Source organism: Paroedura picta, chromosome 2, assembly GCF_049243985.1.
Source record: "Paroedura picta isolate Pp20150507F chromosome 2, Ppicta_v3.0, whole genome shotgun sequence".
In the NCBI taxonomy this organism is placed as follows: domain Eukaryota; kingdom Metazoa; phylum Chordata; class Lepidosauria; order Squamata; family Gekkonidae; genus Paroedura; species Paroedura picta.
This window is the reverse complement of record NC_135370.1, coordinates 39,211,095-39,238,522: the sequence shown is the minus strand read 5'-3', so window position 1 is coordinate 39,238,522 and position 27,428 is coordinate 39,211,095. Positions and strand designations below refer to the sequence as shown.

General features: G+C 45.5%; 1 long non-coding RNA gene across 1 annotated transcript; it reads right to left on the bottom strand.

Annotated features, from left to right (window-relative positions):
• Positions 1-422: 422 nt before the first annotated feature.
• Positions 423-27,085, bottom strand: LOC143828642 (uncharacterized). The gene is made up of 3 exons (XR_013227785.1): positions 26,682-27,085; positions 2,993-3,098; positions 423-571 (listed from the first exon to the last, which is right to left on the bottom strand). It is a non-coding gene; the product is annotated as an uncharacterized LOC143828642 (long non-coding RNA).
• Positions 27,086-27,428: the final 343 nt, after the last annotated feature.

Here is a 27,428-nt window from a genome sequence, read left to right as displayed (position 1 = left end):
GCACCCAAACGCCACATGTGTTCACTGTACAAAGACTGTGTCTAGAACTGCACATGATCCCTCTGCACGTTAACTGAACATGCAGAAGGGGAAAGCAGGCATTAGTGTGCTGACATGCAACAAAAGTATCTGAACATATGCTCCCTACATGTGGTCTGTTGTAGTTGCACAGCAGTCTCCTGTCATGGGGAGGGAGCATATTATGGAGGCAATTTCTCCACACCCTGTGGATGACACACTGACTGCGTGGAAACAGGGGCAAAGGCCATGCGTTCAGCCAGTATATGGTGGGGTCAAGTTCTGTTCATTCTAGTATGGGGAGAGCATTACAGAAAACCTCTCAAGGACCGTTTATGCTCTGGAGGTTTCATGCTGAGTTGGAGGCCGGAGTCTGTGTCATGGCAGGTTGCCCCACCTCTTCCTGTACCCACACAGGGGAGCATTTGGCCAGGAGCACCTCATCTGCCCCTGATTTGTGCTTCTGCTCAGGAGCTGGGGCAGTGAAGTTCCCAATGCGTAAATGGTCAAGGTGAGACTTCTCAAGGAAGGTGAGAATTCATCCAAAGGTTTTCTAGGAGAAGAAGAGTTGGTTCTTATATGCCGCTTTTCTCTACACGAAGGAGTCTCAAAGCTGCTTACAGTTGTCTTCCCTTTCCTCTCCCCACAACAGACACCCTGTGGGGTAGGTGAGGCTGAGAGAGCCCTGATATCACTGCTCGGTCAGAACAGCTTTATCAGTGCTGTGGCCTGCCCATGGTCACCCAGCTGGCTGCATGTGGAGGAGGAGTGGGGAATCAAACCCAGCTTGCCAGATAAGAAGTCTGCACTCCTAACCACTACACCATGTGAACAGGGCTGGGGGAATAAACTAACTTCCCTGGAACTGCAGAGAGAATTTTCAAGCCATTAGGTAATGTGGGATTACTTATTAAACATGGGTACCCTCTTGTTGGAACATGTAAGGTCTATAGCAGGGGTAGTCAAACTGCGGCCCTCCAGATGTCCATGGACTACAATTCCCAGGAGCCCTTGCCAGCATTCGCTGGCGAATGCTGGCAAGGGCTCCTGGGAATTGTAGTCCATGGACATCTGGAGGGCCGCAGTTTGACTACCCCTGGTCTATAGTGTGCCTATGAAAAGAATATCTTCAGATTAGGAACTTCTTGTTTTCAAATATGCTCCTCCTGTGCCCTGATTAGCTCTGTTGGAGACTTCCTGTTCCTTTGAACACACTTCCTCCTTGCCTGCCTCCAGAACAGACTGAATGCAGACAGCAGAATAGGTAGACAGTTAGACCTCTCTCTCCTCTCTTTGTATATACAAATTTGTTTCTCTTCACAAAACCCTTATTGGATTCATTTAAGGCAGCCTGATGTTTCACCCTCCTTGCATATTTAAACACTGCCAACACCCTCTTTGAGTGCATCACATGTGGATATCATTTTTTGTATGAATACACTTAACACTATGAGTTATTGTGTATTTACTGCACTCAGGTACTTTCAAAGCTGCACCAAACCTGCCTTAATGGGATGGAAATAAGACAGTGATGGATAAAGAGCTTCTCTTAGCTATACTGCCAGGTTTAGTTTTTAAAATTACATTTTAACTAATCTGCCTTGAATTCCTGGACATTTGCATGCACTGCATTTTTATACAGTGAACACTGGCTGGGCTGCCAAGTTCCACTTGTTAATATTTGAACACATTTTGTAGTGCAGTCCTAAGCAGAGTTATACCCTTCTAAATCCATTGAAGTCAAGTGGGTTTAGAAGGGTGTTAACTCTGCTCTGTTAATTTCAGCCACAGAAATTAAATTGGAAAGGGGACAGTGTAGGCATTTCCGCACCATTTAAATGTAGTGAAATGCTTATCTCAGGTAGTTGTTATATTCCGGCCCCTCCATATGACGTCACCAACATGCAATGTCTGGGCAGTAACTGGGCGGCTACATCCTCCATTTTAAAACACTAGTTGGTGAATCCCAAAAAGTGGACTCACCAATCTATGTAGTGCTAGTTAATGGAGAGCAACCAGCAAGCATCTAGTGGGGGGAAGTTATGGAAGCTACTTCCTACCTGCCTCCCTCTCCCTTGTTCCCAGGGACAGGAACATCTTTTTAAAAATGCCTAACATGCTGAAGCAAGCGTGCAGGCAATGCCAGAAAAATTTTTTTCCCAACAATGTATCACAAAGCTTGCCTCTCTAAATCTTCTCCCAGCCAAAAAAAATTAATCGGGAATGAGATTAATTTTTTTAATCATCAAGACTCATGATTCCATACAGGGTACCATTCAAAAAGTGCTTTGCATCTATTAGATACACCTATCTAATCATAGATGCATAGGCATAGCAACAGAGAAGTGTGCATTAAAAAAAATTAGTGGACATTGTGGGATCTTTAAAGCATGAAGAAAGGGGATTGGCTGCCTGGCTTGATTGACAGGTGGAAGAAAGCTGTGAACTCCATTGCTCTCTTCCGCCATTTCCAGCAGCTCTTGTGGAGGGGTAAGAACCGTAAAAATGCAGCAGAGAACAGCGAGCCATCAAAAAGATGAGGAGAAGCAGGGAGGCGCGATTACATTTAGCATTATGCCATTCAGCTAGCGTAATGCTATTTTTACCGATGTGCAGAAATGCCCTGTAACTTCTGCATATAATAATTGATGTCAGAACATTGGTTAAAGTTTTACTAGTAACTTCCACAAGAGGGCACCCACGTATTTGTCAAAACCCATCAAACAGCACAGCAGCTGGAAATTTTATGGGGAACGTAACTGAGTGGCAGAGACTCCTATTTGTCAGGCTATTGGCATATAAAGGCTATTGGCATATAAATTGCATTTCTTCATTCTTGTAAAGCACTACCATGTATTCATTACCTCCCCGCTTTGTTGTGAAGTTATTTCACCTACATGCGTTGCTGTGTTATTCCACCAGAACGAGGCGGCGGAAAAAAATTAACGGCAATCGTCACAACGGTTCCTGTGACCTCAATGTGCTCTGGACTGATATGCTGACTTCACTCGGTGCTCCCAGCATGGGATGAACTGTAGTTCTGATCTGCATACAGATATTCCCAAGGTCAGCCTGGAGCCCTGAAACCCCCGTTGACAAGATTATTAGTTGCGAGGGGCAACATAATTACTGATGACAACATTAACGAGATCAGCGGCGGCAGTAGAAATGGCCAGATATTATAAATGTGCATTGTCACAAAACGTCTATCCATTTGCTTAAATGCCGAGAGTGAACAAATGCATCATTTAATGTTGTCGGCCTCGCAATTACGACACGTTTCATATCTGCGGCGAGTAATGAATTATTCACGAGAGGTGCTTTAAAAAAAAACACACACACACACAACATGCCCAGACTTGATCCTAAGTAGGGCTTACACAATGAGCTCATGTTATCAGGAGTGTGTTTCTCTTATCTTAGGCCTTCTTTACAATGCCCCCCTCAGGCTCCAGGTTTCATCCCATGACTGCAAATGTGGCTTAGCTTCTAAAGCAGCCAATCAATCCATCAATATATAACTTAGTCCACAAGTAACTGGCTGTATACACTCCTCAGGCACGCCATGTACCCTTCAGGTTCACAAACAGGCAAAACGTGGAGAGACTAGGAAGCTATATTTAAAATACCTAAGGTTGCCACCTTCCAGGTGAGGCCTGGAGGTCTCCCAGATCTCTAGACTACAGAGACCAGTTCCCTTGGAAAAAATGGCTGCTTTGGAGGGTGGACCCTAATGTCACTGTACCATGCTGGGTTCCCCCCGCCCCACATCCCAAATCCCGCTCTCCTCCGGCTTCACCTTTCCCTCTATGTCCCCTGGAGACATGAAGATTGTCAAATGTAACTGCTGGAATTTACAGTCCCCAAATGGTCCTGTTGTTTTAACTGTTGATTCTATTGTTAATTGTTTATGAATTTAATTGTACTTAATGATAGTCATGTTGATCATCACTCCAAGACAGCAACTGCTGAGAGGGGTGGTACATAAATCAGAGAAATTATTAAAAAAACATTGGTTATCCCTAGACTCAAAGAAGTGTGTCTGGCCTTGACAAGAGTCAGGGCCTTTTCAGCCCTGGCCCCAGCCTAGTGGAATCTATTGTTGACAGAAACCTGGGACCTGACGGAGCAGTCAAAGTTCAACAGGGCCTGCAAAATGGCACTATTCCATCAGGCATAGGGTTGATGGCAGGGACAAGTAAACAATGCCAAATTGGCCTCCACCTCTCCAGTTTCCTCACCACAAATGGAGGCCTGAAGAGGTATTGGCAGACATTAGACATAAGGACTGAACAATTTTGATTGTTCTATGGAAATGTATATTGATAATTGAGGTGTTGTATGCCACTCCGAGCCAGATTTTTTTTTCTTCTAGAGAGGGGCAGTCTAGAAGTTGGATAAATAAATACATCACCAGGAATTTCCCAAATCATTGTCCTATAAATGCAATGGAAATTGGGCTTCTTCTTCTTACCCGAAATACATCCAGACTGAAGATCAGATCAGGTTCAGGGTTTTGATTATATGACCTATAAGGCCCTAAGCAGCTGTGGACCTTCATACCTGTGGGCTGTCTCCTCCCTTGCTTTTCCCAAAGGAGAATGAACGGGCAGAACCTGCTCCAGATCCCCAACCCCAAGAACGTCAAAGGGGCCTGCCCTGGGAGAACATTCTCCCTGAAGAGATCCAAGCCTTGTGGGACTTGAGACAATTCCACAGGGCCCGTAAAACAGAGCTCATCCACCAGGCCTAAAGCTGAGGCCGGAAAAGACACCAAAATTGTGGTCCCCCTGCCCAAAACATCAGCCAAGCTTTTACCGTACTTGACACCTGCACCACCTCACTGGGAAATTAAGGCGGTTTTAAATTAATCCGTTTATAGAATGTTTTAAAATGAATGTTTTCATGTGACAACTGTTACTTATTGTTTTTATATATGCTGTTACCTGCCCTGAGCCTTTGGGGGAGGATGGGTTAAAAATAATTTTACTGTTGTTATTAAAACATATTGGTATTTGAATCACATTTCCCTCCCTGCTGGTATTTTTGTATTCTGTGGGGAAATGTGAGAAATATAAGCAACAGCTTCCTGTGTCTGACAAGAAAATAGAGTACTGTAAAGTTTTGGTGCCAGCTTGGTGTAGTGGTTAAGAGAGGTAGCCTCTTATCTGGAGAACTGGGTTTGATTCCCTTCCTCCACATGCAGCCAGCTGAGTGAACAGTTCTCTCAGAACATGGGCTCTTAAAGCTCTCTTAGCCCCACCCACCTCACAAGGTTTCTGTTCTGGGGAGAGAAATTGCGATTATAAGCCACTTTGAGATTCCCTTGGGTGAATCTGTGAAAAGAGGGGTATAAAGAACCAGCTCTTCTTCTTGAAGTCTAACAAAATTGGTGGAAGGATATGAGCTTTCATGAATGCGCAGAGCTTTCATGAATCCTCAGATCCCACCAGTGCACAGGTGAGATCTGGAGATCCACTGAAATTATAGCTCATCTCCAGGCAACAGAGATCAGCTTCCCTGGAGAAAATGGCTGCTTGGGAGGGTGGACTCCATAGCATTATAGTTCACTGAGATACATCCCCACCCCAAATCCCACCCACTCCTGGCTCCACCCCCAAAGTCTCCAGTAATTCCCAACCCAGAGCTGGCAACCCTATTTATCAATCAGTGCTTACTTCTTCAGTGATTCATGAAAGCTTATACACTGCAAAGTCTTTCATTAGTCTTTAAGGTGCTACTGGACTTTTGCTCTTTTCTACTGCTACAGACAGATTAAGATGGCTGCCCATCTCGATCCACTTCAAAGTAGGCTAGATATTTACATAATAGCTATGCGTTCTCTCTCTCTCTCTCTGATGATATGTAGGTTTTATTTCCTCTAACAATGACCAAAAAGTGATGTGCCTGCACAGCTGGGATACTGGAGGAAGCAGCAACATAAACTTTCTGAAACAGGTCTCGGTTCTAAGTTTTGGAAAGGGTAAACCAGGTCTGCCTGGAACAAAAGAAGAGGAAGCCTCTCCGAAAGGACCTCATAAAAAACAGAAACCTCTGCACTGTTTCCAGGGACAGAAAGGATGCTCTAAAAGGTGAGACAGGAAGAAATCCCCAGTCTTAAAACGAAGCTGTATCCCAACAAGATGGAAGTACTGCTGGGGGTGGAAGCTCTGACTAGGGATTTAAGGTGCCTCCCCTTCTGGGTCACTGGTTCGTTTCCAGCTCAAAAGACCAAGAGATCTCTTGTGGCATAAAGGCAGCAGACATGCAGTCTGAAAGCTCTGCCCATGAGGCTGGGAGTTCGATCCCAGCAGCCGGCTCAAGGTTGACTCAGCCTTCCATCCTTCCGAGGTCAGTAAAATGAGTACCCAGCTTGCTGGGGGGGGGGGGTAAACAGTAATGACTGGGGAAGGCACTGGCAAACCACCCCGTATTGAGTCTGCCATGAAAACGCTAGAGGGCATCAACCCAAGGGTCAGACATGACCCAGTGCTTGTACAGGGGGATACCTTTACCTTTACCTTTTACCCCTTCTGGGTGGGGCTACACTCCCCTTCAAAGATCAGCTCTGTAGGTTGGGGAGTTCTTGGAAAAGATGGAAAAGCAGGTGCAGAAGATGTGACCAGAAGTGCCTTTTACCAGCTTTGAGTAGTTAGCCAGCTGGAAACTTCCATGGGTAGAAAAAAATATGGCCACTGTGGTATATGCCCTGCTTACATCAATTTTAGATTACTGCCATGTGCATGCGGCTGCCCTTGAGAAGAAACTCCAGCTGGTCCAGAATGCTGCAATCAGGATACTGACTAAAGTGGATCACAGTGACTATATCACCCCAGTCTTTGTCCATCTACACTGGTTCCCAGTTTGTTTCCAGGCTCAATTCAAAGTGCTGGTCTTGACCTTTAAAGCCTGTAAGGTTTGGGCCCAGCATACCCAAAGCACCACATGCGCCCTTATGAACCTGCCCAACCAGGTGGCCCCACCTCTTGTGACTAGATAGGGTAGCAATATAGGTGAGGGCCTTCTTGACCACAGTGAAGAAGATGATAATGATGATGAGTTGGTTTTTATACCCCACTTTTCTCTACCTAAAAGAGTCTCAAAGTGGCTTACAATCGCCTTCCCTTCCTCTCTCCACAACACGTAGGTGAGGCTGAGAGAGCCCTGAGAGTATTGTGTTGTGAGAGCAGCACTTGAACAGTCTTGAACAACTTGCCCTTCCATCTCACCCTGCTAGGATTCTGCCTGGGCCAAGCCTGGGTCACACTTAGCTCAGCTCTTCTTCTGAGGAATCCCCCACTGGCCTGAGGCTGGCCTACAACAAGGTGGGATCTGGAAATCTCCTGGAATTGCAACTCCTCTCAAGCGAAAGAGATCGGTTCCCCTGAAGAAAATGGATGCTTTGGAAGGTGGACTCTACGGCACGGTACCTTACTGAGGCCCCCGGCCTCCCAAGGCTCCATCCCCAACTCTTCAGGAGATTCCAACCTGGAATTGGCAACCTTACCTCCTCATCCCCTGTCAGTGGCCAGGATAGACTGGGCAACCCCAATGAGTGGTAAGATAAGAACTCACTGCCTGGCAAAAGACTATGAGATGCAAGGACAGGCTGTGAGTTTTCTATTTATAACTCAAGGACAACCAAGAGAAGGACATACAGACCATATTAACTTTTGTGTACTGTACTACCTGCATTTCATAGTCTTTTAATTCTACCCATTTCTCTCTGTGATTGTATGTGGCAGGATTTTTGACCACAATGGATCTGGCCCTCCCCTTCCTTATGGCTGCTTTATCCATGAATTCCAGCCTGAGTACCACACCTTTGAAAAGTTAATGAATTAACAAAACAAATTGGTTCCCAGTATACTGGGTGACTCTTCGCAATGTCTAGACCAGCCTTTTTTGACTTTTGACCATGGAGGAGACCCTGAAATAATTTACCAGACTTCAAGGAGCCCTGGTTGATGTCAGCTGGCCACACCCCCGGAAGTGATATCACTACCCACACTCTTAGCACTGCTTTTGCTCCTGCCACCACCTTTACTACTACTCTGGTGGTTCTACCTCATGTAGGCCGAAAAGTAGAGCAGGTGCTGAGAAGACAGCCTGGACCCTCCCATACCACACTACTTCATAGCTTCTGCAGACCCCCGTCAGAGCTCCGCTTTCCTGGCTGGGAAACGCTGGCCTAGACAGCTGGACACACCCTGAGAAGAGTGCACTGTGGGAAGGGAACACCGTGGTATCTGGGAAGTGTGCACACTGGGAAGGGAATGCTCTGTACAGAAACTGCATGTCACGGGCATCAGTGGTGCAAGTGGGGGGCACTGGCAGGTCTCCCACATGCCGTAAGCCCCAGTCAGCAGCAAGCGGTGCACAGGGTGGTGCTCCCTCCCACACCCCCTATATGGTAGTTAGAGCTTGTGCCCTAGATACACCTCTGGCTCTGAGGCCCAACTGGAGCTCAGCTAGCCCACAGCAGCTCCTGACATCACCATTGGGCTCTGCCACAGCTATCAATCACCGCTGCAGAAGCAAAATAAATGCATTCCCTGAGCATGCATAGACTTAAAAAAAAATAGGGGGGGGAATGTAAACATTTCTGATTTTTCCACAAATCTGGAGAATCCTCAAGTTTTGCTTAAAATCTGTTTAGCATCCACACGGCCTTGATGTGAAGATTTAGGTGTCCGCAGACAAAAGCCACATGTCACAAATAGTATATAGATTAAACGCACCCTGTATCCGTGCTTACAGTGATGAACCTCCTCACATGCTGCTGCTTCTCTAACAAAATGTTCAGCAATGGGCCCTACAGCAAGGGAATGAAGCCCAGGTACAAACTGCAGGAAGCTCTTTTTTCCCAGGGGCTCCAGCAACATTGTTATAGACTCCCCAGAAAAGCAAGGTGCTCATTCATGAATCCCACATTCATCTTTAGTGCCATTTATACCATCGCTTGTGACAAGGCAAGAACAACCCAGGCAGATATTTCAGTATTTACATCCTGTCGCATAATGCTCCTAAATGGGTGCTAAGAGCTAAATGCTTAAGCTGCTTCATAGAGAGCGGAGCTTTAAGATCGAGAAAAAATATATATAAATGGAAGCATTCTTCTATGCAGTTTGTAAATTCTAATCTAGACATCTCCCGCTTTGGCTTGCAGGCAAAGGAGGTAATTAAGAGGATAATTGGGAATAAAGAAACTTTTCTGCTTGAAGACCTTGCTCTGGGCTGTCTTGCAGCTTACATTTTATGAAATAAAATTTTATGAAATAAAATGTTCAGCGGCGGCTGCCTAGAGCAAACCCAGCCTATCAAAAGATGACATCTGACACACACATACACTGAGCTGCTTTCAGTGCTTCTCACTTCTTATACTCTGCCCCTCCAGGGCCAGAACTGGGAGAAAGGGTGGAGAAAGGCACCGGCAGAGGTCAAGAAGCAACAGTGGTGCCTTTGGCAGAGTACAACTCAGGGCCTTTGCCCCTTCTCAGGGGATCCCAGACTGAATCTCTGTCATGCCACTGTTGGCTTGACTGATGCTGCCCTCAGCAAAGCTGGAAAGTGTTGCAACAGCACAGGGGAACACCAACTTTGCACAGCTGGCGCTGCTTCACAGCACAAAGTTGAAGGGTATCCCAAAATGATGAGGAGACCCACCCTACACACTTCATGCAGGGCTACAGCATTTGCAGGGTCACAAATAGCTCCTGAGCTAGGGGGTCACTTTACTATGGGCCCTGCTGTCAGGTCCCTGCCAGTTGCCACCCATTAGATTCTGAGGAAGACGCAGTGTGGAAAGTTCTGCAAGGATCGGGGCCAGGCACCACCAGCAGACTCAGAACTGGCCAAGGAGCCCAGCTCAGACCCTGAACCTGGTGCAAACACTCAGCCTCTGGACACCCTGCATGAGCTGATTCTCCACCCTCGTCCCCCAAGCCCAGAGAACCACAGCTCCGTCTTGCAGGCTCTGTGGAACTGCAACAGTTCTGACGGGGCCCTTAGCTCTTCTGGGAGCTCATTCCACCAGGCAGGGGCCAGTATCAAAAAGGCCCTGGCCGAGGCCAGGCCTTCTTCACACAGACCAGGGTTCACCGACTTGTTCAAACCCGCCATGTAAAGAGCTCCATGGAGGGGCATAGGGAGTTAGACAGTCCCTCAGGTCCACTGGGACCAGACCGCAAATGGCATTGAAAGTCAAAACGAATGCCTTGAGCTTGATCCAGCACACCAGGGGTAGTCAACCTGTGGCCCTCCAGATGTTCATGGACTACAATTCCCATTTGCTGGCAGGGGTTCATGGGAATTGTAGTCCATAAACATCTGGAGGACCACAGAGGTTGACTACCCCAGCAGTACACAACTGGCAATCAATGCAGCTACTGCAGAACTGGCTGCATATGGGCTCTCCAAGAGGTTCCTGTCAGAACCCTCGAAGTGGCATTTTGCACCAGCTGCAACCTCCCAATGTGTGTTCCTGGCCCTTTTTGTTGATGAGCTAAGCTGGTTAGGCGACTGGAAGGGAATGAAGGCAGGAGTGTGTCTCCGCTCATGAGCACAACTGTCATCTCCTAAAACCAATTGTCTTTGTCAGAGGCCACTCCAGAGGCTCCGGCACGCAAACTGGAAAGAAGAGTCAATGCATTTTTATTAAAGCTGTCAGGCTGAAAAAAGAATGAAACTAGAGAGTGGTTCTTTATTAAAGCCAGTCTGATCTAAAATTATAATTGCTACCTAAGTCAGGCAGGTGTTGGAACAAACGCCCCCCACCCAAGAACAAAAACCGCCGCAATGCTTTCATAACGGCGTGATTAAAAACTCCTTCCTTTCTTACTTGTTCAGCTCCCCTTCTTTCTGGGCTGTCTAAACGGTTTAAAGCATCGCTGGTTCTTTCAAAGGAAAGCCGATCAGAATTTGTAATCCCACAGAAGTGCCCAGCTAGATAAAGGTGTGTGTAAAGAGAGAGGTTCTATCTACTGAGGTCCCGTCAGGCCGCTGATCACAGGGTGATTAGGACAATCAAATGCAGAAGGGTACACAATGGACTCCGTTGAAAGGAATCATTAGACGCAAGCCCTTGATAAATGGCTGCGGCGAATTCCGACGGGATAAAGAGAAGGTGGCAGCTCTTCCTTTCATAAGATAAGGAGAGAATCTGATCGGTGATAGAAGTGGCAACTGGAACACAAACACTTGGTCGGGAGAGGTATCTGTGCCATCTCATCCCTTTATCCGTTTAAGGGGAGGAGGAGCACTTGCCATCCCCTCGCTCTTGGCAGGACTCCCACCCCCCCGAAACGGAGCCACGATGCTCTGTATTTGTTCAGTGGTGCGTTCATTCAGCATGCTGAAGTTGCCAGGTTTAAAATGACTGGCTTCTCTGGTTGAAAGGATCTCCAAGTGCAGGCGACTGGAACAGCCTTTCTCTGCTTGAGACCCTGGAGGGTCTCATTTGCCAGGCAATGGACTCAGATGGATCCGTAGTCTTGGTTGGGAGAGGTGGTTTTTCATGTCTAGAGAGGGATAAGCTCAAGTTTTTGCTTGCTGTCCAATGGAAGTGATAAAGACCCTGGGCCAACGGACAAGACTGCTAATTCCAGAGAAGGCCCCAGTAGGGTCTGCTTGGCATCATAGCTCTTCAGAAAGCCAACGGCAGGATTCTCATCCCAAGGTCCTTGAGAGGAGAAAGTCAGCATGCCAGGGAAAGTGTCCCCGTAAGGCTAGACCCAACCTGAAAGCCGGGAAATGATAGCATTGCTGTAGAGGAGAGCAGTGTCACCTTCTCCTTCTTCGGGTTTTATTAACTGGCCTGATTTAAGTGGCATTGGGCATGTTGCAGAAATGCATTTATACAACCCTATTTGCTAAAAGCTGGTTGTCATGTTTTTAACTGGGAACTGGTTTCTATGGGTCAACAGTTAATACAGCAGGGCAATGGTCATCTAGGGTGGCTAATTGACAGAAAGGAAAAACCTGAGGTCCTTCTCAGAAGAGGGCATAAGCCGACCCGAATTTTAGCCGAGACACCTAATTTTACCACAATATCAACAATAACAGGTAAATAGGACTCTCCCTCGAGTATAAGCCTAGGGGGGCTTTTTCAGCATTAAACGTGCTGAAAAAGTAGGCTTATACCTGCATTTAGAGGAGAATCTGATACGATTCTACTTCTACTACTCTCCTGTGGCTTTTCCCCATCTATAACAGGTATTTAATGCCACACGCCTCTGGTGCGAATGACTAGTAATGTGAATATGGAAGAGAGAAATCTAGGCTGCCATGACTTCATGCTGAGTTAACTGAGACAGCACAAGGAAAAGGGGCAGAGCCCCCTGAGGGCTCTAGGTGAGTAACAACGAAAGCATAATACTAAAGTAACACAATAACAATAAAATAAACAATACTTAAAATCCTAAAATATCATTTGCATTTGGTCTAAAAATAAATTCATTCTAAAACGCTGCCTCCTTCTCTCTGGTGAGAGGGGGCATATAAGCCTGTTTGATGGTCAATAAGGGGGTAAAATGAACTGGTAATTTGGGCAAGGAGGCTGGAATTTCAATCATATTTCAGGTTTCAAATATAGGCCTGGCAGAACAGCTCGAACAGTTGTAATTCTTGGAGATCTCCAGGTTCCTGCCTATGGTTGTCAAACCCTGGTTCCTAGAAAAGCAGAGCATCTTTCCCTTTTTCATAATTTGTTAAGGGCTAAGTGGGCGGAGATCGGGCAGGACCAGTCCGGGTGAGGAGCCAATCGGAAGGCGCAAAGTGCCTTCCAATAGGCCCCTCACCAGGACAGACAGCAGTTCTAGCCAATCGGGTGAGAGCACAATCTAGGCCCTCACCAGGACAGCCCAGAAAGCAACGGGGAAGCGGCAGGACACCCAGAGTAAAGAAGGATGCCTTCCCTTCGGGCCTAGAAGCACACCAGAGGCCTCAAAGATGGTGCTTCTAGGCCTGAGGGGAAGAAACGCTGCACCCGGGGGCAATGCCGCCTCTATGTGTCTGCTGGGCGGCCACGGCAGGAGGGGGGCTTTCAAAGCCCGTTCTCACGAACGGGCTTTGAATCTAGTATGTTTCATAATCCTAGAAGCAAGGCACTCAGAAGAGCATCTTGCATCAGGGGAAGGCACCTTCTGCTAGCAGAAAGTGCCTCTGATAAGGGAATATCCATAAGGTCCAACTCAGTGATTGTGTCTGAATAAAAAAATAATCATTCTGCAAGCCAGGGAATGATTCAGCCAAATGGAATGTGTTAAAATAGCAAGTTGCCACTTTCTACCAACTCTTAGTGATAGTCCTAACTGCTCTACACCTGTATTATCCCTTGTATTATTGTTAGCGTCTTTGGGGTTAAAAAGTAAGATGAACTATCTTTTGTATCGTCGTCCCTCGCTACAGTGTGCACTTTAAACCCCGGGGGACCAAATGAAGCCCTTTAAAACGACACTTCTGCCATACCATTTGTCACAAGTGGTCTCACACTGGAGTCCTTGTCTTAAAAGCTATCAGAAGAAGCCACTTTCGAATAGCTGTGGAAATTTTCATATGAACAGCTGCACTTCAAAGAAAAACACTCCTGATTTGGAGAGAAGTGATAAAATAGCCATTTTCTCCAGTCTTTTGGACAGAGACATAATTTACAACAGATAAAGCTTCAAATGACTTATGTAAATGGAATGACAAGTGGATTCGGCGTTACACGGGAATCAGATGGAAGCAAAAGCTGGACGATTTGACCTTGGACGAGGAAGTCTTTTTAAAAATAATGTATTTAAAGTATTGCAAATGATTTTTTTTTAAAGGATTCACAGTCTACCTGATAACTCTTATAAATACGCAAAGCTGTTAGGTCCTAAGAGAAATATTGCTGATTCCAAATACTTTACTTGTGAGTTATTAATTCCCATAGGCTGCAACTTATTGCTGGGGAAATTAGTGCTTGAAGAGCACATCCGTCCTAGCTGGTGGCCCCGGTTCTTATTTATTCATTTGCAAAGCATTAATAGTTCTCCTCTTTCTATAGTCTCAGGGGATTTCTGTCTATAGTGAATGTGTTTTGTACCTTGTTTTGCAGCTTGGGTGACTCCCAATGAAACTTACAGATCAGATTGGCTGCATGTTTTAAATAAAGCCAGTTACTGAAATGTGCAGTTTCATTCTGGGGGTTCTGCCCTCTTCTGTTACGGAGGTATCTCCACGGAAAGCCAAGGAGGACAGTCCAAGCCCCTGATGTCCAGTTTGAAAGGTCATGCAGTGTCCTCATAGCTGCTGCAATCAGAGATCGGTGGCATGCGAATACTGCCTGTGATCTTTTTAAAATATTTCAGTGGTCATGGCCTTACTTTCCTCCAATGGGGCCCCAAATAGCTTACAACGTTGTACTCCCTACTCTGCTTTGTTCTCACAACAAGCACCCTGTGAGGTAGGTCAGGGCAGAGAGATTGTGACATGGAATACCACTATGATTGTGACACAGACTACCACTATGATAGAAGACATCCTGCTGGCAACCTGCTCTTTGCTGGTCAGAGAGGTGGCAGGAGAAAAATAAACCAACAATTCCCCATTGAGCCAATGGCATGACATCACTTCCGTGATTTCCTGTCCTGACTGGCAAGCCTAAAGAGTAGCATATCAAGGCTCAGTGTCTCCTCTTTCCAGGGCAAACAGCTCAAAGCGCACTTGGAGAAGCATCTGGTTCCACTGGGAAGTAGCAGCAGCTGCTATTTTGCACTCAAGCTCTGCGCTGCCTCCTTAAATGTCTGGCATTTTGTCAGTCCCTCACCCGACTCTCAATAGTCAGTGAAAATACCAAGCTGTCCTGGTCAACACTGGACCCCTGGCAACCTAAATGCACTTAGACAGAAGCAAACAAAGGTCAAATAGAGGTCACTCCAGAATAGAGAGGATCCTCCTCTTCCTGTCATGTGACTTAATGCCCCATGGGACCCATGTAGCAGTCTGAGGTTAAACGTGGATCTTGGACCTGGACTAAGGGTTGAAGACCAAGGCATGGGTGGGCAGACTCTAGTGAGTTTGCAACTTTCAGGCAGTAGCATTTCATCAATACCTGTGTTTTAAATTTCTTCTTAAACAGAGAATTTTGACTTTTGAAATATTTTAAGGCCGCACATTTTCAGAATACAGATTAAAAGAGATTGCACTGACAAGAATGCTTTACCAGCTACCGTTTACACAGGTGGGATTAATTTAGGAGCCAAAAGCTTCAGGCTTGCTTGTCTTTAGTTTGAGCGATGGAGCGATGGTGAGTCTCGTGTTTTCTGAAAAGTATTTTCTAATAATAATGCACCTTTGAGGATACACTGTCTAGAAGCGCTATTGCAATATTGATTCTCGTTAGAATGCCTCTATAGGTAATGGTTAATAGGAGAAGTAGCACTGTAGCATTTAAAAAACAGTTTTCTGAACCAGACACTGTATGAATCGTAGTCACTGAAGATGACAGAACATGGCTGAAAATGTTAAAGCTAAATCCCAGATTCCTGTATACCCAAATGAGGGAAGATATTCCCACCCCCTTGTCTCTCCAGCTTCTCAAGGTCTAGTTGATATTCAAGATGTCCACATTGTTACATTCATGGGAATCTTTTATCATTAACTCTGGCATTTCAACTATCCTTGGAACAAAAGAAAGCACTCACAGTCAGCCAATGCAAGGGTTGTCTCCCCAAAATCTCTGGAGATGGAGGTAGAATTCATAGTCCGGATGGTTGAACACTCACCGTTTGGCTCATATCCTGTTTGCCTAGGAAGCAATTTGTCAACAGACTGTCTGCTGGTCAGCTTATTTGTGCCTTAACAGGTTGTTTGTACTCATTCTTAACAGATAAGTACAGCTCAATAAGCTTCTTGAGCATATGCTCAAGGCCTATTATGAAGGCCTATTATGGGTGTCTTCCCTTACTTTCTACTGGAGCTCTGCTAGGCAGTCCAGTTTCAATCAGACTGTCCAGCAGAGCCGGACAGGGAGCCCATCTTGCAGGGAAAACTCTCCCCACAGGTTTGGTTGAGGGTCTCTGTGTGTGAATAGTCTGGTCAATTTCGGGATGTTTTTATAAAACAGGAGTAGTCAAACTGCAGCCCTCCAGATGTCCATGGACTACAATTCCCATGAGCCCCTGCCAGCGAATACTATTGTGCAGCTGCTATAGGGCAATTAGATAAGTTAAAAAAAAACTTGGACCTCACTCCCCTCCCATCATAAATGACGTTACCACCCCAATTAAGAAAAAAAATGTATATTTTGGCTGCAGAATAAGTACACCAGAGACAAAAGAATGATGTATCCAGCAATCACAGAAATTCAAAGTCAAGCTAAAGGCTTGACTGCTCAGATTCTCTGCAGTAAAATTATATCCCCAGCATTAGGGGAACATCACAATAAGTTAGATGAATGAGATAGAAGTAAGTTACTGAATTTTTCCACTTGAATCAAGTTTGAGTAAGGACACCAAATAAATATCAGGAGAGCATTAAGGAGGTGCCACTTTACAGACTGCATCTAAACGCACACGAACTCATTTTTGGTATATTTGACACTTTGTGTGCCCAATAGAAATGCTGCACTGTCACACCTGTGGGCGTGTGCAGCTGTACATATAAACCCAGGCAGGATTCCCTAGCTGAAAAAGCAATCAATGGGATAAAACTGGCTTCACGTTGATTCAGTCCCAATCTATGACTTTGCAGCAAGGGGGCTTCACTTGTCGCTGCTCCCCTGAGGCATACTGGGTGCAGGCCCCTGCACCTTCCAGGTTTATTAACAATAGGCTCCCCCACCCCCACTGTATGCATTCATTACATATGAATCTGCCTTTTCCTCCCTACTGAGTCTGTGTGTGGGAGGTAAATGTTCTTCTGCTTATTGCTTGATACATTTACATATCATTAAAGATGTTGCAGGATACCCCATCTGCATCTAGCATTTCAGTCTACAAAGCAGGGAAGCTTTCTATGACACGGACAGGATGAGGCTAGGAAACCTTAGCCTTTACACCGCCTAGCCTAGGAGCTGGTTCAAGAAAACCATCTGGTACCGTTGCTTCAAGCAGGCACTGCCTGTTACCAGGAATGTAGCAAAGTACTGAGCTCTGCCTCTATCCCATCCAATCTCTGCTGCTGTGTCTTTCTAGTAGGTAGAAGCCAGCCTTTCTCAACTTTTTTACCATTGAGAAATCCCTGGAACATTCTTCAGGCTTCGAGAAACCCCAGAAGTGGTGTGATCACGCAGAATATGGTTGGGAAGCATAGCTGTGTTTGTAACATGTCTGCCCGGGGCTCTTCCCCTTCCAACCCCCTTCCAGGCCCATTATTGGCCATTCTGGGAGGAGGGGGGCAGGCCAACATGACCATATATGGTCATATCACCCAATAAATGTTTAAACAATTTAACAAAGTAATTAGCTCCAATCCATTTGGGAAACCCTTCCAGGGGTGTCAAGTAACCCCAGGGTTTCATGAAACCCTGGTTGAGAAAACCTGGCATAAGCAGTGCAATCCCAGTAACAAAAAGCTCATGCAACCGGGTTGTACTTATATAAAGTCAGAAAACCCTCCCCACACCACGGTGAGGAGTATAAAACACTGCACATAAATCAATCAGGATGATTCGATCAGTGTAAACATTGGTCAAATTGTCTGGTTGGATAACATCCCTGTCACATATAAGGACTGTCACTCTGTTCAACCTTCCCTTCCAACTTGCTTCTTTATGCCATGTGGAGCAGAATAGCATTAACAAGATGTCATTGATTTTCCTGTTTATATGATGCTGCCTTATACTGCCATGGTTGTGTCAAGGACAGTATCTGACTGGCAGCAGCTCTCCAGGGTTTCATGAGTCTTTCACATCACCTACTGTCCGATTCTTTAGAAAAAAATCAACCTTGGAGATACCAGGCATTGAACATGCCAAACAAATGTTCTACTACTGAGTCACAACCTCTCATCTTGGATTAGCTTCAATAACTATATTAATGAACAAGGTCTGTTTGGGTCACATTTTGATGGGCTACTATTTAAATGGACTCTCCATTGGGCTGTGTGTTTGTTTCCGAGACTGCTCAATAATTCTGTAGCTGCGTTCTAAAACAATTCAAAATGTAGCTGATATGCTCCTTGGGGCAGGGAGCTGTCTGTTTTGCTTCCATGACTCTGTGCAGCACAATGCATATTGACAGTGCTGGATAAATAATTAATAATCATCCACTAATGAGTTTTTCTCAACTCACTGCTTGGGGATGCGGCATTCCCCTGACTTCTCCGAACCCCACGAAGAACAGATTTCAGTTCTGGCAGACTGCTCTAAAAGGAAGATGCTTATTCATGTAGTCAGAAGGATCAGTTCTAAGGCAGTTCCAATATGCCTGGCCCCCTTATGGCACCTGTGTAGAATTACTGCATTCAATTCATTGCCCCATGCCTGGTTCCTACCAAAACTGAACTAACTGAAGATGGGGGTTTCCACTGCTCTCCATTGTTATCAAATGGATTCTCTCCATTTTTCTATCCATGAGCTCTGAACAAAAGTTTGGGGGCTAACTGAAGCCCATAAAATATAGATCAGATTCTCAAGCCAACACACACAAGATATTTTGTTTATTTTGGCAAGGGTATGTCATCAGAAGTCTTCTCCTTTTCTTAAAACAAACAACCACCAGACTGGCCAGGGATTCTGGGTATTTTTTGGGGGGAGAGGGCATCATCTGGACATAGAATTAGGGTCACTGTGGGTGGGCAGGTAGTTGTGAATTTCCTGCCTTGTCGAACTAGATGACCCTAGAGGTCCCTTCCAACTCTATGATTCTAGGTGCATGGAGGTAAACACTCAGTCCAAGTTTGTTCGGCAACTTTTAGCTTAACAAAACTACCTATGTTTATCCAAAACTGTCCCAGTGTCCCTAGGTGTACATAGGATTGAGTCCACATCTGTTAGTAAAGAATGGTTTCATAACACCCCCCCCAATTTTCCAATTATTGTAGGTAAATATGCAAACCAGGAGGCAAAAAAATTAAGGTCCCTCTGAAAGCATAAAGTAAATCTGAGCTGCATGTTAAGTTTCCTGTTGTCTCATCCAAGCAGAAAGCAATTTCTGGGAAAGAAATTAAGTAAGCAAAGGAGAAAACTTATAAGAGCTTATAAAACAAATATACATATTAAGTAACTTACATATAAGTAACTTACTTAATTAACTCCCACTTATTCAGGAAACCCTTCCAGGGCCATCAAGAAACCCCAGGGTTTCATAAAACCCTGATTGAGAAAGCCTGAGAAAACCATTAGTCCCAAAGACCTGAAGAGGAGAGGTAGCTAAACAACAAGAAGAATTCTACACAGTGTCAGTACAAAAGAAGCCAGATCAGGTGGCATGTTTCTAAAGACCTGTACTAAGAAGGAGGACCAGTGAGTTTCAGAAGTTGCTATCAAGTGTAAACATCATCTCTGGTTGGTAGACTAAAAAAAAAACATTTGAGGAGATGAAGATTAAGACAGTTTAAGAACTAAATCTGCCAGCCTCTAGATAGGGCCTGGACATCTCCCAGAATTATGATTGATCTCTGGATGACAGAGATTAGTTCCCCTGGTTAAAATGGCTGCTTTGGAGGGTGGACTCCATGGCACTGAACCCTGATGTGCTCCATCACCAAAATCTCCAGGAATATCCCAACGAGGAATATCCCAACGAGGGATCCCAGTCCCCATGACAGATCAGGCCTGAGGCTCCCTGGAATTACAGCTCATCTCCCAACCAAAGATATCAGCTCCCCTGAACGGCTGCTTTGGAGAGTTGACTCCATAGCATTATACTCCATTGAGGTCCCTTCCTGCCCCAAATCTCATCCACCTCCAGCTCTACCCCGAAGTCTCTGGGTGTTTCTCAACCCAGGACTGTCAAAGGGGGGGGGGATTAGTGGGACAACATTCTGAGGGCCCTAGCCACCCTGAGGCCCCATGGAACTAGGGAAGTCATGTGATTTGCTTTTGTATAATATTTTGGTAGCAATGGAGACCCTGGAAATAATTTATGTCTGGTGGGGGCTATAGTGGCTTCCAGCAGCACTAAAAGGGACCAGGACCAGACTTTGTAGTCCAATTAACAAGAAATAGGATTTGGAATAGGATTTTGGTTTCAGGAATCCAACTTGCATGCAACGGTTAAGGCCCTTTCAATGCACTTCAGCAAAAGCACACCGAAAGTGCATTCTCCAAGGTGTACAGAATGAGCCCAGGCGGACAGCGGGAAATCTCTCAAGAGGAGGAGTAATACCAGTGAGAAGCAGACTATGAAGGCAGGAATCCACTAAGAGGAGATGTTATGATCATATTAATCACTGTTCAGGTGTAAAGAATGAATCCCTGTTTAAAGAGGAGCTGGTAAGGGCCTCCTAACTATTGTAGTCTGTATTAATTTATTTTCTTAATAGATTTGCTTGCAATTACACAGGTGTTATTGGGCATATGTGAATTCCACTGGAGATATTCTGTTTTTTCGAGCTTTGTTCCCCCGTCCTGAACAACAAATTGCCGGAGAAACTCAGTTGTCAGTTTGAATGGCAGCCAAGACCAGTTGCACATTAGTATGCTCAAGATTATTAATTCTTCAGTTCAACAAAAGGCCTTGGAATTTTTGTATACATCCAAGCGTATTGGCTATGATTGCACGGTTCCATGAGGCTTGTACTTGTAAAGCTTGTACATAAGCATAATTGTTCAGAGGGACTGTATATGATTGTATTTTTCCCTTATTTAACAAATTGAAAGAATATGTTAAAAATTAATTAACTCCCACTTGCTCAGGAAACCCTTCCATGGCCATCAAGAAACCCCTGGGTTTCATGGAACCCTGGTTGAGAAAGCCTGGTCTACATGCTCATACACTTTCTCAAGGAACTCCAAATGTAGTAAATCTCAAACTATTTAGTCTGCTCTGGTTCGGCCTCACTTGGAGTACTGTGTTCAGTTTTGGGCACCCCAGTTGAAGAGGGATGTAGACAAACTGGAGTGTGTCCACAGGAGGGCAACAAAGATGGTGAGGGGTTTGGAGACCAGGACGGATGAAGAAAGGTTGGGAGAGCTTGGTCTGTTTAGCCTGGAGAGGAGATGACTGAAAGGGGATCTGATAACCAATTATTTAAGAAGCCGCCATATAGAGGATGGAGAAGAGTTGTTCTCTCTTGCCCCAGAGGGACAGACCAGAAACAATGGGATGAAATTAATTCAAAAGAAATTCCATCAATTAGCAAAGTCCTGTTCCTTGAAATCAGCCTCTCAACTTTTTTTTAACATTGAGTAACCCCAGAAATGGCAGAATTGTGCATTGGTTGGGAAGCATAGCTGTGTACATGCCCATTGGGCCCCCTCCCTTTACCATCCCCTTCAGGCCCATCACTGGCCATTTTGGAATGGGGGGGGGGGACAGATCAACATGACCATATCTGGTCATATCACCTCATAAATGTTTAATAAATTTAATTTTAAAATGATAGTAGATTAATTAACTCCCACCCACTTGGGAAACCCTTCCAGGACTGTCAAGAAACCCCAGGGTTTCACAAAACCCTGGTTGAGAAAGCCTGTTTTAAAGAGAGGTTTAATCCACAGTTGAAGCTTTTCATGGCATGACGTTAAGTAACATCTGTTAATTTCTGTTTTAAATGTTATTGTTTAAGTATTAAGAATGAGCCTCTTGTGGCGCAGAGTGGTAAGGCAGCAGACATGCAGTCTGAAAGCTCTGCCCATGAGGCTGGGAGTTCAATCCCAGCAGCCGGCGCAAGGTTGACTCAGCCTTCCATCCTTCAGAGGTCAGTAAAATGAGTACCCAGCTTGCTGGGGGGGTAAATGGTAATGACTGGGGAAGGCACTGGCAAACCACCCTGTATTGAGTCTGCCATGAAAACGCTAGAGGGCGTCAACCCAAGGGTCAGACATGAACCGGTGCTTGCACAGGGGATACCTTTACCTTTTTAAGTATTAAGAACCCAAGAAACAGATCATGACATGAAATGTCTTAAGATGGTTTGGCAAGGAATGGCTTACTTCAAAGATGAATGGGGATGAGATTGAATAATAATATAATTGATGCAGAAGAGTCCCCAAGTTCCACCTACAAAGCGCTTTGGTAGAGTAATAATAAACTATTTTTCTTTCCCACCCATGACAGGTAACATCAATCATAAAACATTAACATTTAAAACCCATAATTTACATTAAAATAATTCAAGCTAACCCTCTCAGTGCTCAAAAAAATATTACCTATCAAATAGCAACATTATTATTATTGGAAGGTATCACTGGAAGGCAAAAATCACAAAACTCTGGCTTGCTTATTTTAGCCGTATCATGCGATTCAACTCAATGGCGAAAGCAATTATGCTGGGACTGGTCAGTGGTAAAAGGAAACCAGGCCGACAATGAACACGGATGTTAGATACAGCCAGAATATTAGACAACTAAAAGAAGTGGTGCAAGATTGGAAGACATGGATACAGCTGAGCCAAAGGGTTGCCAGGAGTCGGAGACAACTGAATGGATAATATCATCATCATCCTTATTTGGAAGATGCCACTTCCTGTGGTGTGCTGATGGATTACAGCTCTTCTAAGTCCTACTAGGGTTCTTCTGGGGAGGCCAGCCAATGGATATTGAGGGCGGTATCTTCCTTGCCCCAACCATAGGCCTGTATTAGCTCTGTATTACAGGCCCTGCGGAACTGATCACTGGCAGTCTTTAAGCAGCAGCTGGGTAGATACTTCTCCTGGATGCTTAAGGCTGATCCTGCATTGAGCAGGGGGTTGGACTAAATGACCTGTATGGCCCCTTCCAACTCTAAGGTCCCAATTGGGGTCGCCCATCCCCTTCCGCGGGGTTGCCAGGTTGGCGGCGGCTGTAGTGGGTAGCGGCAGCTGGCAGAGGTGGCTGGCGGCGGTGGAGCCATGGCACTGGCTGCCTCCAGACTGTAGTGTGCCTGTGTGTGTGTGTGCGCGCGCACCTGCACCCACACCCACACACCTGTGCACACTGCCCATGCGTCTGCCGCCACAGTTGGGGCTGCGGTTGAGAACTGCTGCTCTAACCACTTCACCATGTCGACTTGCTTATAGCACACTGGCTTTTAACCACTGGATCGTAAACACCACATTGGAGCATAGACATTGTCCTGAGTTGGCTTGCTGGGAGGGCAGTATATAAATGGAATAATCCCAGAAGAGCTTTAAGATCCTTGGATCAACAACTGCTGTGGGTCCACGGCCTGAAGGAGGTGAAACTGGACTCGACCCAGTTGGAACCAGCTCCTAGGCCCTCCAGGACTTTAATCAGTTCTTCAGGGTCTATACGACGGAGCTGTTCTACCAGGCTTATGGTCGAGGCCTTAAATAACATCCACCAAGGAGGCTGGCCTCACTGCTGGGAGGAGGAAGAGAGTTAGAAGATCAGCTCCTTGCCAAAGGATACCCCTGTCTAGGAAATTCAGTTGGGGGCATTTTTGTAATACCTGTAAATGTTTAAATTTGTATGTTGATTTTACTGCTCTTACCTGCGCCCTGATTTGGAAAGGTGGATTAGAAATAACCATTTATTTGTTATTATTATTAATTTATATTATTATTTTAAAAAGTAAAGGTATCCCCTGTGCAAGCACCGGGTCATATCTGACCCTTGGGGTGACGGCCTCCAACGTTTTCATGGCAGACTCAATACGGGGTGGTTTGCCAGTGCCTTCCCCAGTCGTTACCATTTACCCCCCAGCAGCAAGCTGGGTACTCATTTTACCGACCTCTGAAGGATGGAAGGCTGAGTCAACTTTGAGCCGGCTGCTGGGATTGAACTCCCAGCCTCACGGGCAGAGCTTTCAGACTGCTGCCTTACCACTCTGCACCACAAGAGGCTCTAATTATTATTATTATTACTGATAAATGTTTCTGTTTCAAGTGACTGCTTGATTTAGATGCCAAGTCAAATCAAGGAGCAGGAAAAAATAAATGCAGGAAATAACCTTTCTGCTTCTGATGCAGATGGTACACAGGCATTCCCCTGGTCTTTTCTATTCCTTGATTCTAGTATTTATAAAGAAACACCGACATCAACAGCTGGCTATGTGCTTGGTTATTCGCACCGACTGAACACACTTTGGATGCAGTGCTGAGAAATGATCTTACTACTGAAATCCTCTGCCAACAAACTTCTATAAGGAGTAGTAGCGGTTTATTTACAGCTCCTGCCAAATTACACATGGCATTTGTTATGGGACTAGGCCACAGGCAGCCCCATGCCTCTTCTAATGAAAATGGATTTTAAATAAAGAAGTAACCCTTGTAGGACAGTTTTTCTGCCTCCGATGTTTAAAGAATGTTCACATCATACAGAAAATACTCCATCAGGTGTAAACATTTCAGGGTTTCTTTTTTTGGGGTGGGGGCGGGGCATGAGGACCTGCTATTCAGTGTTGGAACAACAAAAGTAAAAACAAACCAACACCTTAAGCTTGGGAGTTACATTTTCTGCTCTGGAGCTTCAGGTGTGCTCTGATGTGCTTATAGATCATTTGATGATCCACTGCATTGGCAAGATACGTTTCTGGCATTACATGGCCGACGCTTTCCGGCTAGATTCCCATGTCAAGGGAAAGCAGGAGCTCCTCTACATGAAGGTAAGAAGCTGTACGTCATCAGAACCTCCTTCCATCTAGAAAGTGATTCCTCATTCTAATTTATTCGAAATTACCTATAGAATAAAGGACGGCAACAATCGTGTCTAATTCCCTTTCGCTTTGGACTTAAAAGAGTATACAGATACTGGGTTGGATCCAGATTATCAAGCAATCCCTTCCCAACTCTGGAAAGGAGCTTCCCAGTGACATGAGGGCTCTGCTGACACAAGAGAAGGGGATTGTGCCCCTTTCTCATTGCAGCAACCTGATCCACACAGTTCTGAAACGTAAGACAGGATATGCTTGTCAGGCTGACATTTTGCTACGTGGATAACCAGGGTGCCTTTCACAATGCCAGTCTAAGCCAGCTGTTACCCGTTGTTGGCTTGATTTCTAATATATCAACAAACAGGGGAGGTATACTAAAAACTACCCAAAAAAGAAAGAAAAAAATCCCAGTGTACCAACAAAAATCCCAGTGTACCCACATAGGAGCCTATTATGGTGCAGAGTGGTAAGGCAGCAGACATGCAGTCTGAAAACTTTGCCCATGAGGCTGGGAGTTCAATCCCAGCAGCCGGCGCAAGGTTGACTCAGCCTTCCATCCTTCCGAGATCGATAAAATGAGTACCCAGCTTGCTGGGGGGTAAACGGTAATGACTGGGGAAGGCACTGGCAAACCACCAGTTGAGTCTGCCAGGAAAACGCTAGAGGGCATCACCCCAAGGGTCAGATATGACTCGGTGCTTACACAAAACAAACACTCAATAATTCACAGTAGTGATATTGTAATGAAGCTTCATAGCAGTTATGGAACAGATATAAAAACAAAAACTATTTTTTCAGTTACTTCTTTTCATTATTCTTCTATGGTACATCCAAATTAAACATGTAGAAGACAGACCCGATGGGTGCTAGCTGAGATCCCTCTTTTGCAGATATGAGTCTTTCTCCGTCTGTTCCTTTAGAGCAGGGGTAGTCAAACTGCGGCCCTCCAGATGTCCATGGACTACAATCCCCATGAGCCCCTGCCAGCATTCGCTCAGGGAGTGATCAACCACTGGCCACATTTCAAAACTGAACTTTTTCAAATGTCATTTTAAAAGTCTAATCTACATTTTGACCAAACATAATGTTTGGGACCAACTTGCTAAATTGAACCGTGTCTCTGTCCACCAAACAGATCCAAGTAAGGAAACAGGCTTTGGCAAGAGCCAATGATACAAATGGGCATACAGGCACCCATCCCAAGCTGCCTTGAAACGAAGAAGAGTTGGTCTTTATACCCTGCCTTTCACTGCCTGAAGCGGTCTCAAAGCAGCTTACAATCGCCTTCCCTTCATCACCCCATGACATACACCATGTGGGGTAAGTGAGGCTGAGAGAGCTCTGACACTATTACTCTGTGAGAAGAGCACTATCAGGGCTGGGACAAGCCCAAGGTCACTCAGCTGGCTGCATGTGGAGGAGCTAGGAATCAAACCCAGCTCAGTACGTTAGAAGCCACCACTACACCACACTGTAGAGGCCATCTTGATAGGTTCATGCACAAAAAGCTGTTGACAGCTACTGCTGTCCCAGGCCAAAATTTTCACATCATAATTGGGAAAACAAAGAATAAATCACTCCCACCTCTCATCAAAAAGCAGCAGGTATAGATTTCTGAGCAGAGCTGGTACCTAAATCCAAACTTGCTCAGGTTGCTTTATCGTGTACTCGTCAACCATGTCAACCAGGGGTAGTCAACCTGTGGTCCTCCAGATGTTCATGGACTACGATCCCCATGAGCCCCTGCCAGCAAATGCTGGCAGGGGCTCATGGGAATCATAGTCCATGAACATCTGGAGGACCACAGGTTGACTACCCCTGATGTAAACTACAAATTTGGCAAGGAAAATCAAACTATGAAAGCCTGCTTTAACCATTCCACCCTCAGGTATTCATTTCACAAATTATTTAGCTTCCATATAGTATTTGCACCAGTACCTGATCTTGATCCGGATATTGCTGCTTGTTTGGAATCAGTTCTTCATCCCCCACCGGTTCTGCCCTCATCCTGTTTGCCGGCCACAATCAGGGGGGTGGAGATTACAAGAAAGGCTCAGATGAACCCAAACACATTCGAATGCATCTATTTGCATGATTAGACTGCTTTCTGACAGTTGTTGTATCACCCATCTGCCACTACACCCCATTTTTAAAGACACTTCATTTAAAAAAGAATCTCTTTGGGATAAGCCTCTGTAGGCCTGTGGCTGTCCAGGTTCAGGTAGGTACCTGGGGCAAGACACAATAAGACCAGAATCAAACACAGTCCAGAATCAAAGCACAGCTAATCAGAAGCCCAAGCATCAAACCAAAGAGGAAACTTAAACAAGTCAGGTTACAGCCCAGCATGCAGCCATCTGCCACACACAAAGATTGTGCAAAGTTTACTTCTGGAATAACACTCACTTTTCTAGCTGATTTTATCAGGAGTCTTTAAGGGCCTGGTGTGGTTCATCAACCTGCTGAGTCATCCAGGGACAGGTGCAAGTCATCAATGGCTGAGCAGCCTGCCTTGATCCTGCAATGACTCCAACTCTCAGACAGAGGTGGGCCAGTGCTGTGACTCACCTTCTCAGGCATTCCAAGGGGGGGGGGGGTGAGGCTCTGCTTCAGCTTTGAATCCCTGACTACAGGTCAAAGGGTGTGGCAGGATGACCTCCATCTGCACCTGATGGAGCCGCCTCC